This window comes from Anas platyrhynchos, chromosome 11 (genome assembly GCF_047663525.1).
Source record: "Anas platyrhynchos isolate ZD024472 breed Pekin duck chromosome 11, IASCAAS_PekinDuck_T2T, whole genome shotgun sequence".
Taxonomy (NCBI): Eukaryota; Metazoa; Chordata; class Aves; order Anseriformes; family Anatidae; genus Anas; species Anas platyrhynchos.
The window spans coordinates 23,778,421-23,790,917 of NC_092597.1; positions in this window are offsets into that span (position 1 = coordinate 23,778,421).

Here is a 12,497-nt window from a genome sequence, read left to right on the forward strand (position 1 = left end):
ATTTGCATCTCGGGGCAGTTTTCGGAGCGGTGGCTTGGAGGCAGCCCCCTGGGAGCAGCAGCTCGAGGGCGGCAGAGGTAGGGCGGGAAAAGGAAGGGCAGAGAAAGGGACGGGGGCCTTACACCGCCCACCCCTCCCCACGCAGAGCCGAAGGGTCCCAAGCACAATAATTCAGGAGTTAAAAAGCTCCATGGAGAGCAGAGCTCCTGCCTTGAGCTCCCCGACCTGGAAACCAGCTCCAGGTGGGATTTACGGGGCCCCTTGTGCCAAGGGCCTGGTACCTGGAGCAGGCAGCACTGGAGGACACACCACCACCTCTGCCCGTCCCCAAAAGAGGACCACCACCAAACGCTGACCCCAAGTTTGGGAAAAGCAGAGAGGTTTTTGCCCTTTTTTTGTCTCCTATCATTATCCGATAGGGTTCCACTTTGCTTTGCCAGCCGTCCCCCAGCAGCTTGCAAACCGCCCAGGGTCTCTCATTAGCCTGGACCCTTTTGGGTAGCAGGGGTTTGGGGTCCCGTTGGCCTGAGCTTTTGCAGAACTGGCAGAAACTGCAGCCACTGACAGGGCTGTGCTGCCACGAGGGGGGCTATCAGCATCCCCCTCCTCTGCCTCCAGCCACGCGGCTTCGCTCGGGGAGAGACACCACGGGGCGAGGGGAGAGGAGCTGTGCTGCAATACCATTGATGTAATGCTTCCAAAATGCACGCAGCTGTCACTGGAAGTGATATAGGGGAAAACAAGGAAATAATAGTATTTCACCCCCTCGCAACAAAAATAAAATAAAAATAAAAAATGTTATTTGAGGAAAGCCAAGTTGTTCCAGGGCGTCCCATGATATTCCAGCAGAAAATGCAGCAGCGGGGCTCTTTGACATCCAAAAAGCCTACAGAAGATAATTCTCATGTATTCATCATATGATATTAATCCTGCAAAAAGGAAAAAGCTGGGCTCGCATTAAAAGCCTCCTTCCCATTTCATTTTGGATCCCGCTGCGATTCGAGCGCTGTTTTGGCCAGCCCAGGCAGCGCCTTCCAAAAAGCCTCGCCTGCAGCAGCAGGGGGGCAGGGGGGGGACCCAAACCCTCCACAGCAAGAAACACAGCACCACGGAAGCTTTTGGGGGCAATTCGGTGACTTTCTTTAGTTTTATTTGGTTTTTCCCCTTCCCCATGTCCCAGCTGCTGACAGCGCAGCAGCCAGCTCCAGCGGAGAGTGGTGGGGCTGGAAACAAACAGCCGGCCCCAGCCCCGCACAGCCGCTTGGAAGAGAGCTAGGAAAAGATGTGCTGCGATCTCTGCCTGGCTCTCAGCGAGCTCTTGTGATGGGTTTCTTCAGTTTGGGGTTTGCTGGGGGTGAAGAAGGGGCAGGGGGTCCTTGGGGCAGGGATGTTTGCTCCGCAGGTGCGTGCAGGATCAGTCCCGCTGGTGACTTGGGCATCCCGCTGGGTTGCAACTCAGTGAGACACATCGAGCCCTCAGTAGCCAGGAATAAGTCGGTGGAGAAAGCATGAGAAGGAGAAACTTTCCCTTGAAAACAGAGGAAAGCGACAGCTCTCGGTGGTGACAGCAGCCCCTGGTTTCAGCCCCCCAAAAAATTCCGTCCCAGGTGCCAGAAGTTTGCGACCGAAACCCTCATATCGTCTCTGTAAGGCAGGCACCTGCCAAGAAAAGTGCCAAGGCACAAAAAAAGACTCACGGACACTGGCACAGTCAGTGCTCTGCAGCCAGATACCGCTGGGATAAAGCCACCCCCTCCCCTTAATGGGGAAGCAAAACCCCCGAGCTGAGCCCTGCACCTGAGGCAGGGTTTCGCATCGGGACCGTCGGCGTTTCCAAGTGCCACTGCCTCTCCAAGTGCCACCGCCTCTCCAAGAGCCCCTGAAAGCTGGTAAAAAGCAAGGGGAGAGCAGGCAGGGACAGCTTCGACCCAGGCAGCAAGTTCACTTGGCTGTGGGGCTGCTCAGGGAATTACACAAGCTGTTTCTCAGCCGTTCCCGAAGGGAAGGTCTCGTGTCTTCCCCAAACGAAGAGCTTTGGATGGGCTTCCTAAAAAAGCTGGAGAGGAGGAAAGTGCGCTGACCGGGCCCTTGCTCGGAGCCAGGAGGCAGCACCAGATGACCCCGAGTCCCCTCCTGAATCAAGCAAAGCTTTGTTCACCTCTTACAAAGAAAATCCTACACGCACCAGACTCCAGCATCCATCCCCGCATCCCAGCCGAGCCCCAGCTCAAGGGTTTTTTTTTTTTGCCCCAGTGACTCCAGTGCCAAAAGCAAAGCCCAGCTGACCTACTGATGACCTGACCTTGCTTCCCCTGTGTTTGGAAGTCAACCTACACATCGCTGGTGCGTTTTCCCCACACGTGGTCATCTTTTCCTAAATCCAGCCTTTCCCTACAGCAGATGCCTCCTTGAGCCTGACCTTTTGGGAGGGTGTCATGCGCTGGACGCTACCGCTCTGTGAGTTTCAGAAGAATTAAGCTAGGATACAAGGAATGTAAACAGAGCCCAGGAATGAAAACAAAATCCCCAATTCCCTAAAATAAGCGGAGGAAGGGCTGACGGTGTTGCATGGGGTATTTCATGGGGAGCTGCCCCAGCACGATGGTGCTGCGGTACCGGGTGGCACCAGGGCTGCTTCTCCCAAAATCCGGGGGCAGGATCGGTGCAGGGGGGGTGCTCAGCACAAAGAGGGACCGGTAGCAGCCCCCTGGGGTCTGGCCACACTCGGAGCCCTGGATGGACAGGCGATTGTCACCTTAGGGTGGCGGGGAGCAGCCCCGAAGCTGGCTGCCGAGGGGGCGCGTGGTGCCGCCCCGCCTGGCCGTCACGCGGCCCCGCTGAGCTAAGAGCTCTGGAGACTCGGTTGTCCAAAACAAAAGCTGATGTAAACAGCAAGCCAGGCTCTTCCAAGATTACCAGCTCCACGTGACGCCAGGAAACGTTACGTCGTTCGGGATCACAAGGCTGGAAGTGAAAGCATTAAACCCCAGCAGGAAGATTGCAGACAAAGGGGCTGAAAAGCCCCAGGGCGCAATCAAAAAATGTCCAAAAAAAAGGAGCTCAGCCCCTGCCCTGCCTCCTTTGCTGCCTGCAGCACCGTGTGGGAGCCACCTCGAGCATCCCCACGCAGGGATGCTGCAGGGCTCTGCATGCCCTGGGGTCTCCCCACAGCTCGTGCTACCCCAGGGCAGCACCGACGACGGCACAGCTGGGTGAGGTTTGGGGAGGGAAAAGGGACCCCAGGGTGGCGAAGGGGGGAGCCCCTAAAACTCTCAGCGTACAAAGCGAGAGCAGAGCGGTGCAGGGAAATAGTTTCAGCCCCGGAAAGCAGAGCCTTGGAACGGGTGCAGTGTTTGCAGGAACTCTGGCCCCGAGCTGTGAGCCCTCCCACGGGGCTCTCGCCAGCTCACGTGAGCTTTCACCCACGGGTTTAGGAGGGTGCCAGGCTGATTGACCCAGCAAAGCCCCCCCCAGGGGACATTTCTGCAAGAAACCACGCAGAATCCCAGTAGCCCAGGCGTTTGCTGGCGGGTGTTCCCTAGCTGGCTTAGCGGTCGGCACCCAGCTGTGAACACCCACCTCCTGACAGATCACTTCGCACTCCGAAAACCACTTCCTGAGCAGGTTAAGCCTTGCTGGAGGAGCTGGGGCCTGGCTCTGTCCCTCCCCAGGTGCCTGCTGCTGCTCGGTGACTTCACCCTTCAAGCAGCTTCCCCAGCATCACCCTCACCGAGCGCTAACCTTAAAAGCAGCGTTTGCTACGGAGGAATTTCTTTGTTTGCTCATCTAACATTATTTTTCCCATTTATTTAGTCTCTCCCTGTTTATTTCTAACTTCTGATGAATTTTAAGCTCCCAAGCATCCCAAGCACTTAATCTGCTGCAAGCCAAGTCGGATGTGAAGTTTGGGGCTTTTGCACTAACCTGGATGAGGCTCAGGGCACCCACGTGGAGCCAGGACAGGGCACAGCACCGCACGGCCCTGCTGCCCAGGGGCTCATCACGCTCCGCCACCTCCTCGTCTACTTTTAATTAAAAAAAGAAATTAAATACCTCTCCAATAAAACCAGAATATTTCCCCTGGGAAGCTTTCCATGGTAGGAAAAAAAAAAAAAGAAACCTCTTGCGTAACTCCCCCGAACTATTATTAATATTCCTTTATCTCCTGCTCCACAGAAGCGCTATTTACAGCCGCGCGTTTCTGCCGTCTCCATTTGCCCACATACAGAGATTCCTCTCTGTCTGGAGAGAATTGCTGTGCAATACGAGTCCTGGCTATTTTTTTTTTTCCAGGTTAATTCTACCGAAGTGACACACGCAGCTAAGCCCCACGTACAAATGGTAAAGCCATTCGAGCCGTGGTTTGTTGGAGAGGATGCCAAACTGGCTGCGTGCAGTTGGCAGCCCGTAAAAATCACAACTTCAGAGGAGAACTTGATTAATACGCTGCTGAACATAATGGAGGGGAAAATATGCAACAGTAGAAGAAACTCTGGGCACACTCGTTTGCAAAGAAGAAAAAAAAAAAAGTCTTTCAAACTCGCTTTTTCCTTTCTGCTGTATAAAGTGGGGAGGCAGGGCAGGGAGCAGGGTGCTGCGGACATCTCCCATGCACCCATATTTCCCCAGGGATCAGACAAGGGGCACTGCTTGCACCCACACAGCTCGGTGCCTTCCCATCCCAGCCCTGCCAACACAGAGATGTTGTTTATGACAGGGCCAGGAGCATCATCATATCTCCGCCACCCCAGATTCTCCCCCTCTGCACACTTCCAAGCACATCCAAACCACGGCTGGTGAGGTGGGGACCCAGCCCTCCCCTCGCTTTTATGGGATTTATCGCTTCTCCCGATTCAGGTTAGGGGCTGAAGAGCTTTGGTCACCTCTCCAGAGCAGTCTGTAGCAGGAAACAAGCACGTTGCCTGCTCCAGGGCACAGCCTGGCCGCTACAAACTGCCCTCTGCCTTCACAATTCTTCCTCCGAGTTCCTCCTTCCAAAGCAGGAGCGAGCGGGCCAGCACCACATCCCCAGCTCCCCGTTCACCTGACCCCAAGGGCGCCCGGTGCTGGCCTTCCTCACCCATTCCTCTATAAAAAGAGGAGGATGAGCCGTTTTTAGACCCTGGAGATGGAGGTGACACATTCCAGGCGTCTGGAGAGCTCTGGGCTGTGCCAGCGGCGCTCTGCTAAGGCCATTACTGGCCTGGTGCTCCGGGGAGGGCGAGCACCCCAGTCCCTCTCCCTCAGACACTGATGGCCAGGAGCCGGGGCCGCATCCTGTGCCCAGGTGGCACTGGGGACATTGCGAAGCTGTGGTGGACCTTGGTCGTGCCATGGTTTGCCCCTGCGTTGGGGCAAAAGCCCTGGAGGGAGCGGTTGGTGCAGGCAGGGAGCTCTGCTGGGAGCAGCTCGCTGCCAGGAGCGCATCCTGCTGGCTTCTGTGTCCCCGCCGTGCTCCTGAAGAAGCACTCTGCTCTTCCAAGTGCTCCTGCATGCGGTGCTGTGGGCTTTCCAAAGCTTCCTCCTCCCGTTCGTTTCACCTGCAGGTGGCTTTGCAGCTTTGCACCCTTTTGGGGATGTCCAGGCATCCAAAACCTTTCTGCTGCATGAAGTTTGAAGCACAAAGCCCCTTCTGCTGCATTTCCTGGCCCTTTGACTGCTGTCTTTGAAACCAACAGGCTTTGATCCCTCCAAACTTGTGATTTCCAAGTCACAACACAAACTGTGCCCAATATTGAAACCGCAGGAGTGCCAAAAACAAGAGAGGCACCCCCAGGCCCACGTCCTGTGAGAGCACGGGGGTGGCACCACTGCCAGGCAGGCGCTGGGGATGGCAGAGATGCAAGGTGTGAGCACGGCAGGGGACAAACACGGTGGTCGTGGCACCCCCAGCCCCACAGCTCTGACCAGGGACCGAGTCAGTGCAAAGCTCCCTGCTCCTGCCAAAGAGGAATTTGCAAGCTGGATTTTTAAGTCAGGAGCAGCCAAGGGAAGGTGCTTGCTTTGTTAATGAAATTTGAGGTTTTATTACAAAGCCGAACGCCAGCACATTCTCAGCTTGCTATTTTTTTTTTTTTTAACGTATATTTTATTTTGGAAAAAAAAAGGTCGAAGGCATTAAAAAGAAAGGGCGTTCTTTTTAGGGAATGCTGACCCCACTTTTCCCCCCTCCCCGAGATGCTGAGCTGTCTCCTGGCTGCCTGCCCTGGCCACAGCAGCCGCTCTGCCATGCGGCGTTGTCTGCAGACCAGGAAATACCAGCCCAAGGCATCCAATTAAAGGAACCAAAAAGGACGGAAAAAGGAAAATGTGAGCGCATTTAGCGCTGCAGCCATCAGAGCGGCTCTCCCCCAAACAGCCTCCGTATCTAAACAAATGCCTCGCGGATTCTGGAGATACACCCCGGGAGTATTTCAGAGCTCGCTGCCTTGCCAAGCAGGTGGCTTCCCCTCACCCAGTCCCCAAAACCAGCCCCGAGCCGTCCCGGTACGAGGTTGCTCTGAGTCCTCCCAGCACCCTGCCACCCCAGAGCTGCTCGCTCTGCCCACAAATGCACTGCAAGTTTGACTCTGCCACTTGCCCAAAATCATGTAACAGCTTTTCTAAGTCTTTCCCTTATCATTTGCTTGGATTTGGGCTTTCTCCTTGGCATTTACCACAATTTAGGGTCAGGGGAAAGGGTCACCCCTGTGCCACAGCAGCTGCAGGGTACAAATCCCCCAGCCGTGGGGGCTGCGCTCACACTCCCTTTCTGAAGCTCCCAAACTACATTTTCCTCCGGCTTCCCCCACCTCTTCCCACGTCTGATTTTAGCTCTGTTATTTTCCACTGCGCTCCCCGCTCGCTGGGCATGTGCAGGAGGAGCGCGGGGCCGGGCGGGCGGGCGGCGTGGAAGCGACTTGCCTGCGAGGAGCGGGATGACTCAGTGGCACGGAAATGCCGGCTCACAGGGGAGGATGCAGCATCAGCAAGAAACCTGCCCTGGCTTGTAACGAGAAAAAGATGTTGTGCTGCCCAACCCAGCCCACGGGCTGGCAGCGGGTGAGGAGCAGAGGAAGCTCCTGGCCGGAGCGCACGAGGGATTGCCGGTGGCTGCAGTGGGCTGGTGCTGGCTCGTGTTGGCCGGGGAGCACAGAGCAGGGATTAGCTCATTCTTGCTCTTTTAACCCAGGCTCCAGCCTCTCCTCCAGCAGACGGTGCTGCACGTCACCCACGGCATCTCCCTGCAGCTGTGCCATGCTCCTGCGTCGCAAGCCTTTCCCGAAGCTGGGGACACCCCAAATGTCCCCACCTGGGGACGGTGCAGAGCAGCTCCACAAACATCCTCAGCACTCGTAACACTGCACACCACCGATAAAGTCTCTGATTCGTGCACCCAAATGAAATAAGAGCACAGAAAGCAGGCTGCCCACTCCATCTTCCAAGTTATGACACCAAAAACAACTCCATTCACAGGAGATATTTATACCAAGCGCAGCGCTGCAAAAAATGAGCACCTTCCCAAACGAAATCTGTCCGGAAGCAGGTTTTAAGATCTTCCTTTCAGCACACAAGCAGATTTTGATGTGCCATCTGCGGGCCACATTTGAGGTGGAGTTGAGCACAGCGCGTGCAGAGGCCCCGCTCACTGCACCAGGAGCCGCTGGGGGCTCCGGAGCCAGCCCACGAGCAGCCAGGCTGGGTACCCGGAGGAAAATTCCTCTAACAGAGGAAGATGGCTTGGGTTTCAGATCAGAAAAGGGTGTTGCAACTGAACGGCAGCTCCAGCAGAGCTCGTTTTGCACAGCTTTCCAAGCAGGAGTCAGAACCCACACCCATGCAGAGCCGTGCTTGGGGCAAAGCGGCGCCGACAGCTTGTGGCACGTCCCCACCTTCTCTGCCTTTGCTTTCAGCTCCTTGTTAGTAAAAAGCTCGATTTTCTGTTTTTAGGCACTCAACACCTTTTGGTGGTTGCAGATTTAAAAGGCTTGAAACCATCTTGTAAACCTGGGGGTTTAATTGCTCCCATTTTTTATTTTAAAGCCAGCCTTCTCCAGCTTGCCAGCGCAGAGCTGACCCTCGCTCGGTGTGGGGGTTCACGAGCACCTCACTTGCTTCCTTTTTAATTAAGCACATACGGCAGGACAGCACCCACCCCCTGCAAACACTCCCCATGTTAAAGCAGATTTCAGCCTTTCTCCCTCCTGCCCAACGTGCAGCACATCCACCCTCTGCTCCCACGGGGCGCGCGCTTTTCTCCTTACTCCTGAGTGGGCAGAAGCCGTCCCACTCCTGACTCAAAAAAAAAAGCTATATTTAGCACTTTGTGAAAAAAAAATAATACAGTTTTGCAAACTGTAACTAGAAGAGCATGTCATGCTGCAGACGTTTTCCTCCAGGCCAGACTGCTGGGAAAACATGTGCTCCATGCAGCTCGCGCAGGTGGTCAGCTCGGGGGGAGCCAGCCCCCTGGCAGGCAGCCCTGCTTGTTGTTTGGGGAGGGGAGCAGCCGCAAATGATGTCAGGAAACCTCTGGACATCACGCTCGCAGTTCTAAAGAAGTGAGGTGGGATTTGCCAAAGCTTTTAAAGGTGATTTTTTTTTTCCCCCCAGCACCACCGGAGTTTTGCAGGATGGAGACCGCAGGAATTCAGCGCGCCCAGGTGCAGGCACCACCTGGCTCTGTAAGTCCCTGCTCACCAGGCACAGACACAGCCCCAGGAGAGCAGGTCCTCGTGGATCAGCTCAGTTTTAGATGTGCAACAAGAGCAAGAACAGGCAGGGAGGGGAAGGGGCTGGATACCACAGCCAGAGGCCAAGCACCAGGGCACGGCGATGGGGACCAGGCACAGCACCGCCCTTTGCCCAAAGCGCATCCTCCCCAGCAGGTCAGTAAGAGCTTCACCCCAAGCCCACCGTGGTCCTGCTGTGTCATCCAGCCCTTGGTGTGATCCCACAGAGCCAGCTGGGGACAGCCAGAGACCTTCCTGCAGCAGATGCCTTCAGTGGGACCATCCAGGCTCAGCCGGAGGTGCCCTGCTACATCCATCACCGCAGCGCCTCTCAAGTGTAAAATTGCTGCAACTTTTTTTTCCATACTGCTATCATGTTAAAAAAAAGTATCTCATTTTATGTGTCCAGCTCTCTATTACTCTTAAGCATGATGTATTGGTAACAGGGCTATGGAAGCAGAGCCGTGCCTTTCGTTTGGCATCACAGCCCCTGTTACGCTACCGAGGCACACCTGAAAGCCATTTCGGGGAGCTCTAAATTACCGTGTGCTGCTGCCGTGCTAGCCAGGGTCTGTTAGAAAAATCAGAGTGAGCAGAGTGGTGTCTCCTCTGCAGCACTTGGCAGCCCATCCCAGGCCTGTTTCAGCTGGGTGAAGCTGCAGAGGAATCTTTTATGGCATTTTTCACTGAGGCACGCAGCCTCCTTTAATCGCCCTTCCAAGTGGTAAGTGGGCCCGTACCAAACGTGAGCACCTTTGATCCCAGGGCAAGGGGAGTTTCCAAACTCCCCTACAAAGGGAAAACTTAAAGCAAAGCAGGAAACACCCCAAGAAGAAGCTTTGCAGCTATTCCTGGTGTTTTGGAGGCTGTGCTGACCTCCCCAGCACCACGGCTGGACCTGCAGCAGGGCTGCCCCGTGCCCGAGGGGTTTTTCTTTTGCTCCAGAACCTCCTGCTGTGTGAGGACAGCAGCAGCAACATCTGAATGAACCAGATTTTGCATCACCTCTTCTCCAAGGGTGGGACAGGAGAGGGATTAAAGCCCCATTTATTTTTTTTTTTTTGCTCGCTGGGCAGGGTGGGGAGGGCTGCGCTCCTGCTCGCTGCCCTGCTGGGGAGGACAGGGGGGCAGGTTCACGTCCCCACACCAGCACCCTCCCCAGCAGCAACCTACGAGGAGAACAACCCAGTTATCAGCACAACTGGCCCCAAAGCACCTGGGGGGACCAGAGATCCCTGTGTTTGTTTGGTCATTCCCACTCCCTCCGCTCTCCTCCAACGTCTGCACATCCGCAGGCTCGTGTGAGCAATTTTGCTGTTGAAACTCCCAAGTTTATTCACAGGAAAGTGCATAATACCTAAAAAATGAAAGTGCTGGCTCCCTGCTGCCTGCAGGCAGCTCTCCCCAGCTCGCTCTTGCTCACAGGAAGGGAAATCGCTCGGAGCCACCCTCCGAGCAGCAGCTGGGCTGTAGCAGGCAGCCTCTCCTACCACACAGCCCTTCAGGGATGCTCGAGCTGGAAGAAGGGGGTGCTGGCCCCAGGGTGCCCCCAGCCATGGTTTATGTTAGCTCAAAGCAAGTCAAGAACAGGGATCAAGACATCTCACTCTACACAGACATCAGATTTGAGAGGGGAAAGGGAATCTCCAGCAGGTGGCTGAGAAGAAAGCGCACCCAGGGCGAGCAGCAGCAGCTCCCTGCTGCTTTCTCCTCCCCTTCACAGAGCACCCTGAAGTGGAGCATCGAGGTGCAGCCCTCTGGACAAGGACAGGGGGATGCAGGGAGGTGAAACAGCCCGAGGTCCCCAAGCCAGATGGGACAGACAGCAAGAGCACTGGGGCAAAAACACCCCCAAAATCCCCATTTGAGCTCTTTGAGTTCTCCTTCCTATGTCAATGGCAATAAAAGGTGATGAAAATAAGCAAAAAGTGGGAATCATAGGAAAAAAAATGGTAGAGAGCAGCAGCAGGGAGACTTTTCTCAGCAGTACTTGGCAGAGCTGCGAGCTGCTCGCGGATGTGCTTCCAGTGTGAATCACCCCACGGAAGCGGGCTCTGCGTCGCCGGCCCCCAAACCACGTTTCCAGCAGGACCCTGCTGCCTTTTTCCAGAAAATTAACCCAGGGGCTGCACAAAGCATGTGTGGGTGGGCTGGGAGCACTCCTGGTGGAGGAGAGGGGTCAAAGAGCCTTAGAGATGCTGGGAGAGGCAGGAGCTGATGCGCTTTCTCCACGGGTTACGCACTGAACGTCTGCCCTCGCTGCCTGGCTTGGCCTGGGGACTGCAGACAGTAGGAACAAAACTCTCCTCTCCCGGGCAGCAAAAGCGTGTGTTTAAATAAATCATTTAGCAAATAAACACATCTGCTAGCAATGATGCTCAGAATGTTTTTTTTTTTGTGTGTGTTTGTGAAGGATTCTCCAGCCGACGTGTCCCAGGCACTGCAGAAACCCCACGCCTGCCCAGCCAGTGCCTTTAGGGTCCTGGGGGCTGTTGGGGTAAACTGAGGCACGGGGGGCTCACAGCACCAAGGGGTCAGCAATCACCTTGTGTGGAGCACTTCTGAGCTCTGGCAGGGCTGCTGGAAACACCCCTCAGCATCACAGCTCCTTGCTCACGTTTCGTGGCTTTCCCGGGAGGAGCCGTGTTTGCTTTTATTTTGCTTGGAAGTATTGGGAAAAAGCTTTGGAAATGCAAAAGGCCATAAAGCCATGGGGTCGGGTGTGCTGGGAAGGCGGTGGATGGTATTTGACATCAGGTCGTGGCATTGCCAGGACTCTCCTGGAGTGTCTTGTACCGTGCCATCCCCATCCCCATCCCCATCCCCATCCCCATCCCCATCCCCATCCCCATCCCCATCCCCATCCCATCCCTATCCCTATCCCCATCCCATCCTCATCTCTATTCCCATCCTATCCTAATCCCCATCCCCATCCTATCCCCATCCCCATCCCATCCCCATCTCTATTCCCATCCCATCCCATCCCATCCCATCCCATCCCCATCCCATCCCCATCCCATCCCCACCTCCCCACGCACAATTATCCCCGGCTGCCTCCAGCCCTCCCCTCCCTGCGCTAAAACACCTGCCGGCGGGGGAAAAGCGATGCATTTTCCCCTAGAACCATAGAATTTCGTTAAAAATACCCCCCCCTTTCATAGCCTCGGTGAGCCCTGTGGTGGCTGGGGGACGCCCCAGCGAGCCCCCCCCCCCCCATCCCCGGCGGTGCGGGTGCGGCGCTGCGCAGGGCGGCTGCGGGCGCTAGAGGGCAAACGCGGCCGCTGCTGCTGCGGAGCTTGGGCTCGGCCCTATTATAACACTGCTGTGCCTTGGGCTTGGCCCCCCCAAAACGCTGCTGAGCCCCCCGATCAGCCCCGTAAGCACGGGGCTGCGCGCCCCGGAGCCGCCCCCCGGGACCCGGAGATGCTGCAGCGCGCGGAGGCATCGGCCCCATGGGCTGCTCTGCCCCACCGAGGGGGTGGCACACAAAACCACCGGGAAAAGGGCTGGATTTGGGGCTGTGCTCAGCACCCAGGGGGCTGGGGCAGCCGGGATTCCCCAGGGAGGGCCGGGCAGTGCCGGGTCCCCAGCCCTGAGCACCCCTTGCCGGGGGTGCCCTCCCCGTGCCATCCCCGTCTCCATCCCACCCCACCTCATGGGGAGTTGTGAGGATGCTGCAGAGGTTGGGGGAGCTGGGGGGGATGAGGGGCTTCAGTGGGGGGGTCCCTGAGTGCTGGATGTGGCTCTGTGATGGCCCCAAGGATCCCTGGTGGGCAGCCTGTGGGC